General features: G+C 38.9%; 1 protein-coding gene across 3 annotated transcripts in view; it reads right to left on the bottom strand.

Annotated features, from left to right (window-relative positions):
- chst15 (carbohydrate (N-acetylgalactosamine 4-sulfate 6-O) sulfotransferase 15) overlaps positions 1-13655 on the bottom strand; it is a 79658-nt gene extending 66003 nt beyond the window's left edge. For 2 of the 3 annotated variants that reach the window (XM_059947749.1, XM_059947751.1), the window contains exon 1: positions 12520-12982. The gene's annotated coding sequence lies outside the window, so the exon portion shown is untranslated. The other variant, XM_059947750.1, reaches the window with a different exon arrangement.
- Positions 13656-14700: the final 1045 nt, after the last annotated feature.

Genomic DNA, 14700 nt, shown 5'->3' with positions numbered 1-14700 from the left:
TATCTAATCACCCAAACTAACTCTTTGCATAGTTCAGGGGACATCTCTGAGGGGAAATAAGTGGTTGACGTTTCAAGCCAAGACCATTCATTGAGTCTTGAATTTCTACATTCTTCAGAAACTCTTGTGATGATCTTAGTCTTTCAGAAATTATTTTCAGAATTATTAGTGTCTGTTTTCTAATAATGCCTGTTGGAAAGAAAGCTAAATGTTTTCTCCAAAGACAATGCAAGCTATTTCCAAAATAAATATAGATAAAATTGATCATGAACTAATCTCTTTACATCAAATTCTGAGATGAATGCAATGCAAATATCATATAGCCGAAAAAATACAATTTTGTCTGGAGAGTAGATGATTAGAAAACCTCTTTTTGTACTTTGAATATTTGCAAATAGCTTGCAAAATATAAATTCTGTGTTTTTCCCTACATCTTTAAAACCATGATTATACCTCAGAAACGCTGTACCTATTAGTGACAGATGCATCCTCACTAATTGGCAGATAAAATAAACCTATATGTAATTCTTCAGGCTTTGTACCACTTCTGTTAGTGAAGTGGTAATGATGCAGGTAGTCTTGAAAAAGGGGTACATAATAATGTCAGATAAATAAATACATAATAAGAGATAGAGAACAAAAAGGAAAGATAATTACTGGGTCAAATAAAATTAAAAACATTCTTAGTCTGACAGGTCAGCCCAGTAAACATTCGATTAACAAGAAACAGATGTTACTGTTTTTAATCTACAACTAAAACCAAGATGCCATTTCGCTATTGAAGTGGTGTTGTAAGTATTTGAAAACATTTCTTCACATTCAAACAAATTGTGCACTGAAACAAGAGAGAGCACAAATAATTAATCTTCTTCCCATTTTCAAAACATTGTACTATATATAGAAAAGAAAATTCAACAGAGTACATTTGTAGCAATAGTATATGACATCGTTACCATTAGGGATAACAGCGAACCCGTTTATCATATGGGGGATTGATAATCTCCACTGGAGTTGGAATTGGTTTATTATCGTCACATGTACCAAAACATGGTGAAAAGTTTGTGCTGCATACTGTTCACACTCATCAAATCATTGAGTAGAACATGGTTAAACAAGCAGATGCAGAACAAAATGTAGCAGCTATGGAGAAGGTAAACAATGTGGTGTAAGATCATAATGAGGTAGATTGTGAGGTGAAGAGTCCATCTTACCACATTGAGAATCATTCAATAGTTAATACATTGGGGTTGAATCATCTCAATTCACTCTGGCATCCAATTTTTCCAGCAAATCAAAAGATATTATTGGGAAAAGTCAAGCAACACGTCAAATTGAATAAGTGCAAAGCGTCATGATTCATGGTGGTTTTCCACTTCGCCTCCTCAAAAACAAAACTGCTTTGATAAAGCTCTTTATTCATTTTGAACTGTTGCTGATGAAGACACATGCAAAGTGGAAAATGATGATGCAAAGACCATGTCTTTCTAGTTTTGGTATAGTTTTGACATTTATATAATATTCCAGCTAACAGCATTAATAGTATCATATTCATTACTCTTGATTACTTAAATCAAAATCAAAATCAGGTCTAATATCACCGGCACATGTTGTGATAGGGCAGCAGTAGATTATAATACATAATAATTTAAAATCCGTAAATTACATTAAATAGATATATATATATTTTAAGTTAAATTAAATAAGTAGCGCAAAAATTGAAATAAAAAAGTGAAGTAGTGTCTATAGGTTTAAAGTCCATTCGGAAATCAAATGGCAGAGGGGAGAAAGCTGTTACTGAATAATTGACTGTGCGCCTTCAGGCTCCTATATCTCCTCCCTGAAGGGCTCCTTAATGATGGATGCTGCCTTTTTGAGGCATCGCTCCTTGAAGATGTCCTGGATGTTGGGGAGGCTAGTGCCCTTGATGGAGCTGACTGAATTCACAACTTCCTGTAGATGGATCCTGTACAATGCCCTCCCCCCACTCCATACCAGGCAGGGATACAGCCAGTTAAAAAAGTTCTCCACCATACATCTGTAGAGATTCGCGAGGTGAAAGAAATGCAAGCTCTGAGGTGATCAGTTACAAAGACATAATCATATTAAGAACCAATGAACTCAATTCAAACTTCAGAAGGAAAAGAGGAGATAAGAAATAAGGTTGAAAAAAAAGCATGTTGTGTTTAAATACCAGTTCAAAGTTGTGTGGAACGAGGCCACATTTAATTTGGGGTAGCTACAGCAGGTAATGCCATATACTACAGCTATTTTTTATGATTGTAATCAGTAAAGTACAGGTTTTAAAAGAAGGACCAAAGGATCATACTACCTGACCCAGAGCTCATAATGCACTAGAAATACATAATGGTAATAATGATTTCAGTTTCCAGGAGCCACTTTATCCTCTGTGGACTACTGATGGATGGGTATGTTTTCAAAGAGCCCATCAAGACTAAACCAAATGGACAAGCACCGATAAAAAATGAGATGTTAAATAAATTATATGCAGGAAAAGGGATGAAAGGAAATGTGAAAACTGAAGCCTGGCAGTTTTTGGAGAAAATGGATAAAAATTACTCAGACCCCTGCAATATTGATGCATTTTCAGGAAAGACAATATTTAATTCTAATTGAGACGGTGTAGGACGTGCAAAAATATTTTTTTGTCTTTTTTTTCTCCCCTCTCTCCTCTGACCTAAGGAACTCCTGCTTTGATGAAGTTCTGAGGCTGACATTAATAACTTGGCATGAAACCCAGAAGACTGTTCTTCATGTTCAACAATTGAGGAATAAAGAGAAAGGATTGAAATTGTGAATGAGGGGGAAAGAAAGAAAAATTAAAAGGAACAAGCAGAGAAATTAAAATACTGTGACCTAGCTCTGTAATAGCCTTGATGTTGAGAGTTTAATGATGAATGATAAGGCTATATAGGCTTGTGAAATACACTAATACTGCAGACTGCTGAAGTACAAGAATAGTTTTGCATAATGGAACTTTCAGCACAGATGTAATCACGCTGCTTTCATAAGAATGTCTAGCTGATTAAACATTACTGTCTCTTCAGCTTGTCTTGTACCACCCTGAAAATCCCAAGGTAGAGTGTTAAGGAGATTGCTAACCAATACTAACAATAAATCTTTAACAATTAGCTCACAGAAGTCACTAGGATAATTCCTCTGGTGGAGAGGTTTAGGAAGCCTAATTCCAAATTCATCCTTTTCCTCCCAAGCAATTACAGTTACCACATATCATGTTTCAAATTAAGCATAAAATGAATTCCTTGGATGTTACCTTCAGAAAGAATTCTGTTTAGCCTTCGAATGAGTAGCTCTTTCCTGAAAGTTAAGTCAATGTTCTTCCGGAATGTATTGCTCTGGGACAAACTAGAGTGCATATTGTAATACTGAACTCAAGAGCAAAAAAAATAAGTGCACGCAAAATAGAACTCTGCATCTTCATTGGTCACTTTTGGGCCTCCAAGTTCCATTGCTACTTTAAGATATAAATCATGATCCAGATCTTGAGACCAGCTGGTTAAACAACAGTGCCCACCATTGGCTTCAAAGACAACTGACCTTCATGGCATGGTATGGGCTTCCTCTTCCGGTATCCATTTCCACGAGTCATGGGTCGAGGAAGAATGGTAGCTGTAATGCCATTAGGTTAGCAAGTGGCACTTACATTTAAAAAAAACTCACGAACAGCAAATAAGGCAGAAGAAATCACAATGATTTAAATATTTTACACGGTAGTAAATACACTTTGGAACATACACACATGATTCAGGTAGAAACTGGCATGTCTTGTGAGCATTTTTCAACACGTAATAAAACCCACTAATATACACACCAAAAATTGCAATTTGCATAGGAGCTCAAGTTGTGGTTCATTGTACTCAAAGGCACTCACAGAGTTTGACATAGCAGAAGGTCATCAAAGTTCTGGGACACAGCTGGGAAATGTGGTAGTAAGGAGATATGGCTCTCAGCCTGGAGTCCAGGATATAATGAAATAAACTATTTGATCAGAATCTGGTCGCAGATGATTATTGTCATTGATGCCATTGATAGGGATTTGTAAAATATTAATTATTAGTCCAAATTGAATGCTGTAGTAATATTTTTAATCATATTACAAGCCCCACAGCTTAGTTTGACATGGAGGCTCACAAGAGGGTCAAACCTTATTGTCTTTGGCGGAAACTGACACTCAACATGCTTCGGTGCTAGAACAATCTTCTTACAATCAGGATTTGAGAGGTACAAGGTTTAAAGCAAATTTATTATCAAAGTAAGTATATTTTACTTTGAGATTCATTTTCTTGCAGCCACTTACAGGAAACAAAGAAACCACACATAAACGAAGACTGTCAAACTTCAATGTGCAAAAATATGAACTGTGGAAATAAAAACAATATTGAAAACATGAGTTGTAAAGAGTCCTCAAAAGCAAGTCTGTAGACTGAAGAGTGGTGAATAAAGTTATCCACACTGGTTCAGGAATCTGATGGTTGTGGGATATTAACTGTTCCTGAACCTGGTGGTGTGGGACCCAAGCCTTTTGTACATTCTTCCAAAAACAGCCACAGCCATCCACTCCAGTAAACCTCTGGCCAAGGTAGAACTAATGCAAATGACCTCAGTGTTGGGGGCAGCATCATCCAGGATCCAGCCCACTAGTTTAAATCTACAGTAGCCCACACCATCTGAAATGCCCACTCATTCCACATATAGAATGCCAACCACATTCACCCTCCATACCCGAGAGTCAGAGGCAGAGTGAGGCTGAGCAGAACCTGGAATACCCGCTTACCTTTTCACTAGGGTCATTAACCCCATAAAATAGGAAAGCACTCAGCTACTTATCAATTGACCTGACGGCCATTAACTAGTCATCTTTGACACTCCAAAGTTAAATAAAAAGAACAGAGTCAAATTCTTTTGTAGGGCAGCCCTTGTGTGGAGCTGAGTAGCTGGATGCAATGTACATCTGGCCACTTCAGCCCATTAATGCTCTGCTTCCAGACACAGGGTGCTTAATTGGAGCTCATCTCCAGCTCAGTTTGGTCTTCCATGCTTGAGCATGCAAAATCAGAAATGCACTGAGCAGACGAGCAGCAATTCCACATTCACTGATACATATATGATCTCACCCTGCGAAGGGTTCAGCACTTCTGACCCTTAGTCCATTAAAGTGATCGTGCGCGCACACACGCACACGCACGCACGCACACACACGCACACACACACACACACACACACACACACGTCTGCATGTCTGCTCAAATGTAAGAGCATAAATCCAGAAGTAATGCAATGATGCATTAACAGATTATGGGTCAGAAATTAATGTTTTGCCAAACATCTGGTAATGCAGACTGCATGTTCATAAGGCAATAACATATAGGAGTAGAATTAGGCCATTTGGCCTATCAAGTTTGCTCCACCATTTTATCATGGTTGATCCATTTTCCTTCTAAACCCCAGTCTTCTGCCTTCTCCCCATATCCCTTCATGCTCTGACCAATCAATAATCTATTAAATATATTAAATTTATTGCCACAGTCGCCTGTGGCAATAAATCCACAGATTCACCACTCTCTGGCTAAAGAATTTCCTTATCTCTGTTCTAAAATTATGCCCCTCTATTCTGAGGCTGTATCCTCTAGTCTTAAGGCTCCTGCATCATGTGAATGCATATTTGCCACATCCACTCTTCTGAAGCCTTTCAACATTCGACAGGTTTCAATGAAGTCAGCCCTTATTCTTCTGAATTGCTGTGAGCTGAGGCTCAGAGCCATCAAACACTCCTCATATGATAAGCCTATCAAGCCCAGAATAATTTGTGTACCTCACCCCTTCTGTATAAAGCTTCAATATTACATATTTGCTTTTCACATCCTATATACCCAAGGAACTTAAAAACAATGAGAGAGTGTATCAATGTGGAGATTGGTACCCTTTGTGAAGAAATTTGTTTTCTTTTCTTTTACTGAAGGAATTTGAGAGGGATTGATCATTCAAATTTTAATTTTTAACTTGAATTAAAATGACCATGATGAAAATGTCATTGGAAGTTGCCTTTGCTTCTTAACCTACTTTCATATTAATCATCTCACACTTATGTTACTTCCTGTTTTCAAATAAGTTCAGAATAAGAAGCAAAATATTGTAAATTTTATCTAATTGTTGATCTACCATCAACAGTAAACCTCAGCCACTGCAAATTTAAATATAAAGAAATTGATACCTAGTTAACGTCAAGATAGTTAATGTTAAATGGGGACTTGATGATTCTAGTATTATACAAGTTTGAATACAGTTCAGACAGGATTTATTTTCACGATACATGTAGTATTCTCCAATTTGGACAGTGAGTAAATCACTATGCCCACACCATTCACCAACCACAGAACCATCCTTCTTCACTGGAAGACCTTACTATAAACTCCTATGGTTATAGTTTTGCAACAGTTCAGCTACATTCATGACTTAAGAAACCTATGTTATACTTTCTTTAGTTCTTTTACAACTGCTTATATGTATTCGAAACTATGAAGATAATTATTCTGAGCTCTTTAGAAAAGAAAAAGGTTTATCCCAGTCTTCGTCAATTTGGCAAATTTGTAGTTTTGTTTTTGACTCAGCTCTGGCAGTGTTTGGACCAATGTCAGCTGGCCATGCATTGGGAGTGGCGGCCGTGTGTAACTGGCACTCTGTCTCACAATTAATCACCCACTTCCCTGTCAGCTGCCCCTTGCCCTACTCCTGTGGAAGAGTTAACAGTTCAACATTGACCTCATTAACCATCACAGAATCCACACCACTGGAAAGGAAGTGTGTCAAGCTCTGTCCAAGGAACTGTCAAAAAAAGACAAAAGCAGGCAAAAAAAACCTTTGCAATTCCACAGCCTTTGTATATCAATGTGATGCTTTCTCTGGCACATTTACAATTGTTTGACGTTCCAATATTTTCACAAACTATTTCTGATAAACTGTTCTGAGAACAAGGAAAGAAACAAGTGTCTCAAGAAGCAAGTAACTCAAAAGTGGTTTGTAATGTCACCTATACCATTTGGGACTGCACAGTAATTGCCCACTGTTTACATAAAAAATGGTGCATTTAAGGCAGAGATAGGTTCTTGATTAGTCAGGGCATCAAAGGGTATGGGGAGAAGGCAGGGGAATGGGGATGACTGGAAGAATTGGATCAACCCATGATTGAATGGCGGAGCAGACTCGATAGGCCGAATGGCCTACTTCTGCTCCTGTATCTTATGGGCTTATAGTGCAATAATGAAATCAGATACTTATGAATTTCCAAGAAAAGACAAAAGAAAAAGTTAGGAAAGTCTAGCCACAAGTAGTCTTTCCATTCTCTGTTCCTTACTGTATCAAAAGCAAACAGGAAAGAGACAAATGCAGGCAGAATTTGCTCCATGTGCCATGTATTGTTATTAGAGCCATGGGTAAAAAAGTGCACATTTTGTCTGAGTTGGTCAAATGGTACTACTTAAGTTATAAGGCAACTTTAAGGACCTGAAGAAGGAACACTGACCATTTACTCTTTTCCATAGATGCTGCCTGGCCTACTGAGTTCCTCCAGCACATTGCACATGGTGCTTTGAATAACTTTTTCCAGCATCTACAGATTTTCTCATCTTTGTAAAATCCTGGAGACCCCTCCCTTGTTGTAATCCAAGTTGTAGCACAGCATCCAGAAATGACCAAAAAATAACTGGCAGAAGGCTTAAGTCAAACTCAAGTTCTCTATCATTATCCCATAACAGAATCTTATTTGTTGCTGTAAAAATGCCACCATTATCTGCAACTTTCTTATTAAGCTCAGTACTTGCTAATATCCCTCATATTTATGCATCAGTATTCAATGTAAAGATTCACACAGTGCAAATATAGCACAGAAGTAGGCCATTCAGCCCAAACTGCCCACACTATTTATACTGAATGTCTTTTTAACCAAACTCTACTAGCATTATTTTATATTCTATTTACACTCACATATTCATTTTCTTCTTCCTTGAACTTACCGATTAATTTCAGCCTCCCCTAGAGCGTACATGCTCATTTTCCTGAGTTATTTCCTTATTTATCGGTTAATGGAATGTGGACACAACCAGCAAGGACAGTCATTACTTGCATTCACAAGTGTTTCCTTAACTGAGCAGGTTCATTGCAAAGGAAAGTTAAGATTCAATCACATCACTTGGCTCTGGGATTACAGAGACCAAAACTAGGAAGGATGATATTCTCCTTTCCTGAAGAACATCAGGAAAACAGATGGACTTTTAAAACAGTCTGGTATTTTCATTGGCATCATTGCCCAACTTAGCATAATATTCCAAGATTTACTTAATTCCTTAGATTTACATTTCCTAGTGGGCATGGTGGGATTTGTCTCCAGAAATGCTGATCATCTGTCTAGACATCTACTGACTGCCTATTATTTTGTATATTTGATCTCTTGATGACTATTTTATATTAATAGCCTCCAAAACTAGAAACATTCCTGCTCTAGAAGCAGCATGACATCAGCTCAATTTTATCTTCAGCAGGCCACTTTGGAGATCATTTTCAAGCAAAACTGTAGCAAATGCAAAATTGGAACATTTAATATAGTATTTGCATAAGTACATCTGATGTTTTCCTGGTGTCAGATATGCACCAAGTGATGCCAATATTGATGCAACACTTTTTTCCAACTATACTAACATAAATTGGAACAGAAAGCGCTACATTACAACTGTCATGAAATAGACCCAGAATCAGAAACACACATTAGTTTACTGATTTTCTGATAATTCTAAAGGACTCTCCATTAACACCAGGAAACCTGACTGGTCAGTATCAGAACTCATAGACATCTGCTCAAACAGCTTCCAAAGTTCCAAAGAGTACAGAGAAGTCTTTCTTCAGGTCTTGGTTACTGACATACTCATTTGGTTGGGGACATTAGGATAGTCGGTAAAGAAAGCCTATTGGATCTTAAGCTTTATAAAGAGTCCAAGAGTATGGAAAACATGAATAACCTTTATTTAAAATCCTTATTTGGCCTCTATTGGAGTATGGTGTCCAATTCTGAAGACCACACTTGAGGAAAGATGTGAAGGCTTTGAATAGAGTGTAGAAGAGATATACTAAATGACTTACTTAACTGGAATAAATGGAAATATGGAGGTGATTCTCCTTGGTACTTAGAATGTATGAAGTCATCTGACAGAAGTATTTAAGATTATGAAACTTATTGTAAAATGCAAGGCTGTTAGAACAACAAATGCCCATTTGTTAAGAAAAATTGAATTCTTTAAAGGTCAAATACTTTAGCTCAGATATGAAAGGCACAAGTGATCTTTATTATCTCCTGTCTTTGATTACTTAATTAATTGCAAATATTAACAAAGAACTTGTATATAATGGCTTTAAGATTATTTATATTCAAAATATTTGAGATTTTTAATCTATAGAGACACGATTCAGATGGCTGGCTAGAAGTGCCGCTGAAAATTAATTCAACAGAGAGTGATTTTGTAAGGAGTCTTCAGAGAAAAGGACGCAGTTACTTTAAAGTTCTAAGGCAATTGGCAGAGATTAAGGTGTGACAGTGGAAGAGGCAGTAAAACACAAATGCAGAGGATGAAAATTCAAATAAATGTAGAGATTTAAAGAAAACCGTAGTGATGGAAAAATACAAACTGACAGTTGCCAAACTGTTGAGTCGTATTTCAGGAAATATCAAGACATGATCTCCTACTTTCAAACATGCAGTTCCTGAGGCTATTGGTCAAAGTTCCAGGTACAATGTGAATCTGATGGTGTCATTCACTGGATGGTTTTAACCAATGCATGGCCATATTGATATTAGCTGTGATTCTATATGTAATTGTTCAGAAGATAATGACCCTGCAATTTTCTCTTAATCGCAGAACAAGTGGGAGAGCTCCTACACCATTAAAAACTTGATTCACCCCATGCAATAAAACATAACATCTTCGGGAGGGTTTGCAGAAAGAACTGCTTAAGTTTCCATCAGTTCTTCGATGCCAAGGATCTGAAATAAGCCAAATTAATTCATATGAAAGTGTCGAATAAATGGTCCCCAGGTTTCTTCAAATTTAATTGAAGAATCAAAGATAGTGCTTCTGATTTTTTCCAAACTCAAATAAGAAATAGTTTGGGAGAGCCACTGAAATGTAGTAGGAGGATTTACTTCTTTCCAGTTTTGTAATATAGACCTTCTGGCAATTAATGTTACAAAGGCAATCATTCGTCTGATTGAAGGGGAAAGTTGATTGCCATCTTCATTTGGTATACCGAAAATTGCAGTAATAAAATGGGGTTGTAAATCGATATTCCATACTGAGGAAATGACATCAAAAATGTCCTTGTTCAGGTATGGAGTTCTGGAGTTCTTTTCTTGACACCTTTATATATTTATAAAGTGTTATTATTGCCCATGTTAGTGTTAGTTTAGTATTTTTTTTCATTATATATTTTTTCTCATATATAATTTCAATTTTTTTTCTCTTTTTTCGACGATTATTTTTGTTTTTCATATATATTTACATAGACTTGATTGATTTATGCACCTTTTGTTGATGGATGTTTTAATAGGATATTATTATCCTATTACTAATGTAATCTCAAGTTTATTGAATCTGTAATCTATTCATTATTTTGTGTTGTTTTTTTTTATATATGAAATTTAATAAAAAGATTGAAAAAGAAAAGTTCTTCGATGCCAAGGGCTGCAGAAAACTGTTAAATAGCGCACCCAGCGGAGACACCGAGAACTGCCAGCGGTTACCCGCGCATGGGTATCCTTCAGAAGAAATTACCTCCGGTAAATGTCTCGCCGTTATTTATCGATGCAAACTTCAGCTACTGCGATTTGGCAGAATATTCTGGAATACTTATTTCTAAGATTTCTGTTCTTAAATCAGATGTCTCATTAAAAATGAAACATTTCTTGCTACTATTAGAAAAGAATTTTCCCAAAACTACAACAAAATCAGCTCATTTTACTGAATCACAAGGCACATAAAATTACCCCCGTTATATCATCTACGAGAACACCTGAGCAACATCTCGCATATATACTCGAGAACAGAGTAATGTGCGGTTTTTGTAGCAAAACAGAAATTGCCTTATACTTCATTCCATATCTAGTTCATGGTCCTTTATGGTTGCTTCAAAAAGAAGCGAGAACTCCTACGGCGTAACTTTATATGCGATCAAATCAAGCGATCAGGACTGCAGTGTAATGAACTATTATATTTCATCTATATTAAAATGCGACATTAAGTTTCTTTACTTGTAATATTTACATGTCTCTAAGTTCATTCTTAACTTTCCTAATAATTTAGTTCATTAAATGCTATTGATACGTTTGACATCGATGACGCATTTTAACACATGGAATCGACTTTAAATTACATCCAATTAGCTACTTTACGTCAGAGATTACACGTTTACAGTGGTGAAAGTGGGGCCTCTAACCGACTGAAGTTTACCAGAGAAATTGCGAAGAACTGCACGGAAGGTGACCCGGGCAGAACATGCACTGGAAAAGTACAGCTGGCTGGGTGCAAGTCGGAAAGGCGTTACTTAAAAAAAATACTGCAGTATGGTGATCATAAGGGTCCTTAGACGTTCAAACTTTTGAAACAAAACAATGCGTCGGTAACATGAGAGGGTATGAGAGCAGGATCATTAAAATAGCAGATACTCTAAAACTTATTCCACTTTTTTTAAAAAAACACAAACCGGAGAATAAAGTTCCAGAATACAATCTAAGTCAGTTAAAGAAAAAGTTAACCCGATTCTAATCGGCTTTAGAGCAACACTCTGACGAACATGTCTAAGGTAGCGAAATGAGACTCTCCCTCTTTACTCTGCAGCGGGTCCTGCCCCTCGCCCAGCCCAGAATCCCTTGAGTTGTCTCCCGACGTTCTTGTGTCTAACCCACATCCCTCCCCAGCTTTAGTACTTCGCCGGTCCACACACCAGCCTGGTGTTGGGTAAGGGGTGCATGTTTGGTGCTCCCCTTTCATAACATTGGTGAAGGAGTTCGGTGAGATCTGCGAGGACCAGGGCAGAGAAATGGGACCCGCCACCACTTGGGGAGGAGAGAGTGGGCACATTCATACCGGACCCCCACCATCCCACCCGGGATAGGAGGCAGACCGGGAAAGCCGGCGCGCCGCTTGGGGCCGGGATCAGAGCTACGACCAGCCCGGAGCCTCGCCGTCCTGCCCAGGAACGGAGACGGACGCCGGAGCCCGTGCTCCGCCTGGGACCTGGACAGAGCACAGACCCGCCACTCGACCCGAGACCGAGACTCGTGTCACGAAAGTACCGCTGGAAATGAAGATCCCGGCCAGGGGCATATTCAGACAATGAACCCCAGCTTTGTTTCAAACAGTTTCCCTTAAAGCCGCAGACACCCGTACAATTCCGAACAGGACGGCAGCCGGGGACCGGCAGCCCCGCACTGTCACTCACCCTCCGCCGGCCGCTCCTTGTCTAAAACCTGCCGCTCATCGCTCCACAGAAACTCAGCGCGCCATCAAGCCTTGTCGCGCGGATCTTCCGTCTCCCTGCCGGCCGCTATTTTTCGCCATAAACTTCCCGTCGGATTCTTCTCCGACTGATAGGAGCCCAAGAATCCGGCGAGTCCTCACTCACTCTGAGGCGGCAGCCCAGCAGGCGACTCAGTGACCTCCACAGTCACGAGCGCAATAGCGTTCAGCTGCTGCTGAGCGGCAGCCAGTTAGATCACAACCCCACACCCTCCCCATCTACCTAAACACAGCAACAGACAGCGGCTCTCCGTCCCCAAGGAAACTGCTCCACGGAGAGCTCACCATCCCCAAGAAGGCTGGCTGCCCCCCGCCACAACTGTGTAGACATCGGCTTCCAGACACCCCCTAGATACTGCCCCATAGGAAGGGGGTCCAGAGGCATTCTCTGACACAACCTGGCAGAAAGGAATTCACAAAAGGCGCTCCCCAAGCACAGCGCTGCAGAAAGGAGTCCAGAGACATTCCTCAGGCACAATCTCACATAAAGAAGTCCGCTCGGACACAATCTCACAAAGAAGGCGCATATAACAGAGAAGCTGAGAATCAACAAGCAAATTACCACGTGTTTGAATTCTGAAATAAAAACACTTGGAAATACTCAGCTGGTCAGTGAAGAGAGAAACAATAGAAGATTTGGGATGACGACTAATGAACACTGCCTCACTTTTATTCTTACTGTTTTTACACTACTTTTATTTAACAATTTATATACATACTGTAATTGTTTTACTTAATTATCTTTTTCTACTTTATCATGTATTGTACTGTGCTGCTGCCGCCAAGTCGACAAATTTCACGACCTGTGCCGCTGATATTAAACTGAGAGAAAGACTGTCCTCAGAGTCAGTCCATCGTGTAGAGAAAAACGCAATAGAAACGAGTAGGCCATTTGGCCCTTCGTACCTACTCCATCTGACAATACACGGGGGAAGTGGACTGATGGAATTATTCTGTGAGCCACCTTGGAGCCGACATTCTGCTTCTTTCTACGTACTAAGGAATCAGAATCAGATTTATTAATACTGTCATATATCATGTAATTTGGTGTTTTTGCGCCAACAGTAAAAAACAATACGCTAAGGATTACAATGAATAAAACAGTGCAAAAGAGGAACAGTGAGGCAGTGTTTATGGGGTCATGAACCATTCAGAAATCTGATGGTGGGGGAAAAAGTTGCTCCTAAAACAATTTAAAATTACTGCTAATGTTTTTACTTTACTTTCTCCCATATCTCTTGGTTGCCTTAGTATCTGAAGTCTGACAACCTCTGTCTTGAGCCACACGAGGCTTTTAGGTGGAGAATTTCAAGGTTAACCACCCTCTTGGTAAAGAAACTTCTTTACCAATCTTGAATACTAACTACAACTTTGAGACTACAATCCTTGGCTCCAGACACCACAGCCAGGGAAAACATCACCTCTACAATCTGTCCAAAATAATTTTGCATGTTTCAATGAGATCACCTCTCATTCTTCTAAACTCAAGAGATTAAACTCAAGACAGTTTAGTCTCTCCTCAAAGGACAAATTCCCCATCCCTGTAATCTTGTTGAACCTCTTGCTCTTCCTCTATCACATGTCAAAATACTAGATCTTTTCAATATATTTCAGTTAAAGCCAGCTGGGAACCAATATATTTCTCATGACAAGCTTTGACTATTGACTTCCAGTCCTGTTGCTATAATGTGCCATTACAGTTTATTATATCTGAGCTTTTATTTTTGTATTAGTCAAGTGCAAGCATCCCCAGTTCTTCTGAACAACACCTTTTAATCTCTCACCACTTCAAAGTTAATATACTTTTTCTATCAAAATAGATGATTTCACATTTTTTTCATTCTTATCTTCCATCTGCCATGTTCTCACCCGATGATGAAAATTGTGGTGCACGGAGATGCAACAGCTTCTCCAGCTGACAGATAGGAGGCAGAAGGGCTCAACGCCAGGCAAATAGTCTCTCAACTTATGACAACAAGTAAAATGAGATGGTTATCAGCTTCAGGAGAACCAGCACCACTCAAGCTATTCTTTACACCTCAGCACAGCAGTGGAAATTGTGAGCAGTTCCAAACATCTGCGTGGGCATATATCGCACAGCCTC

This window comes from Hypanus sabinus, chromosome 22 (genome assembly GCF_030144855.1).
Source record: "Hypanus sabinus isolate sHypSab1 chromosome 22, sHypSab1.hap1, whole genome shotgun sequence".
In the NCBI taxonomy this organism is placed as follows: Eukaryota; Metazoa; Chordata; class Chondrichthyes; order Myliobatiformes; family Dasyatidae; genus Hypanus; species Hypanus sabinus.
The sequence above is the reverse complement of the archived record's forward strand: the minus strand, read 5'-3'. Positions and strand labels throughout refer to the sequence as shown.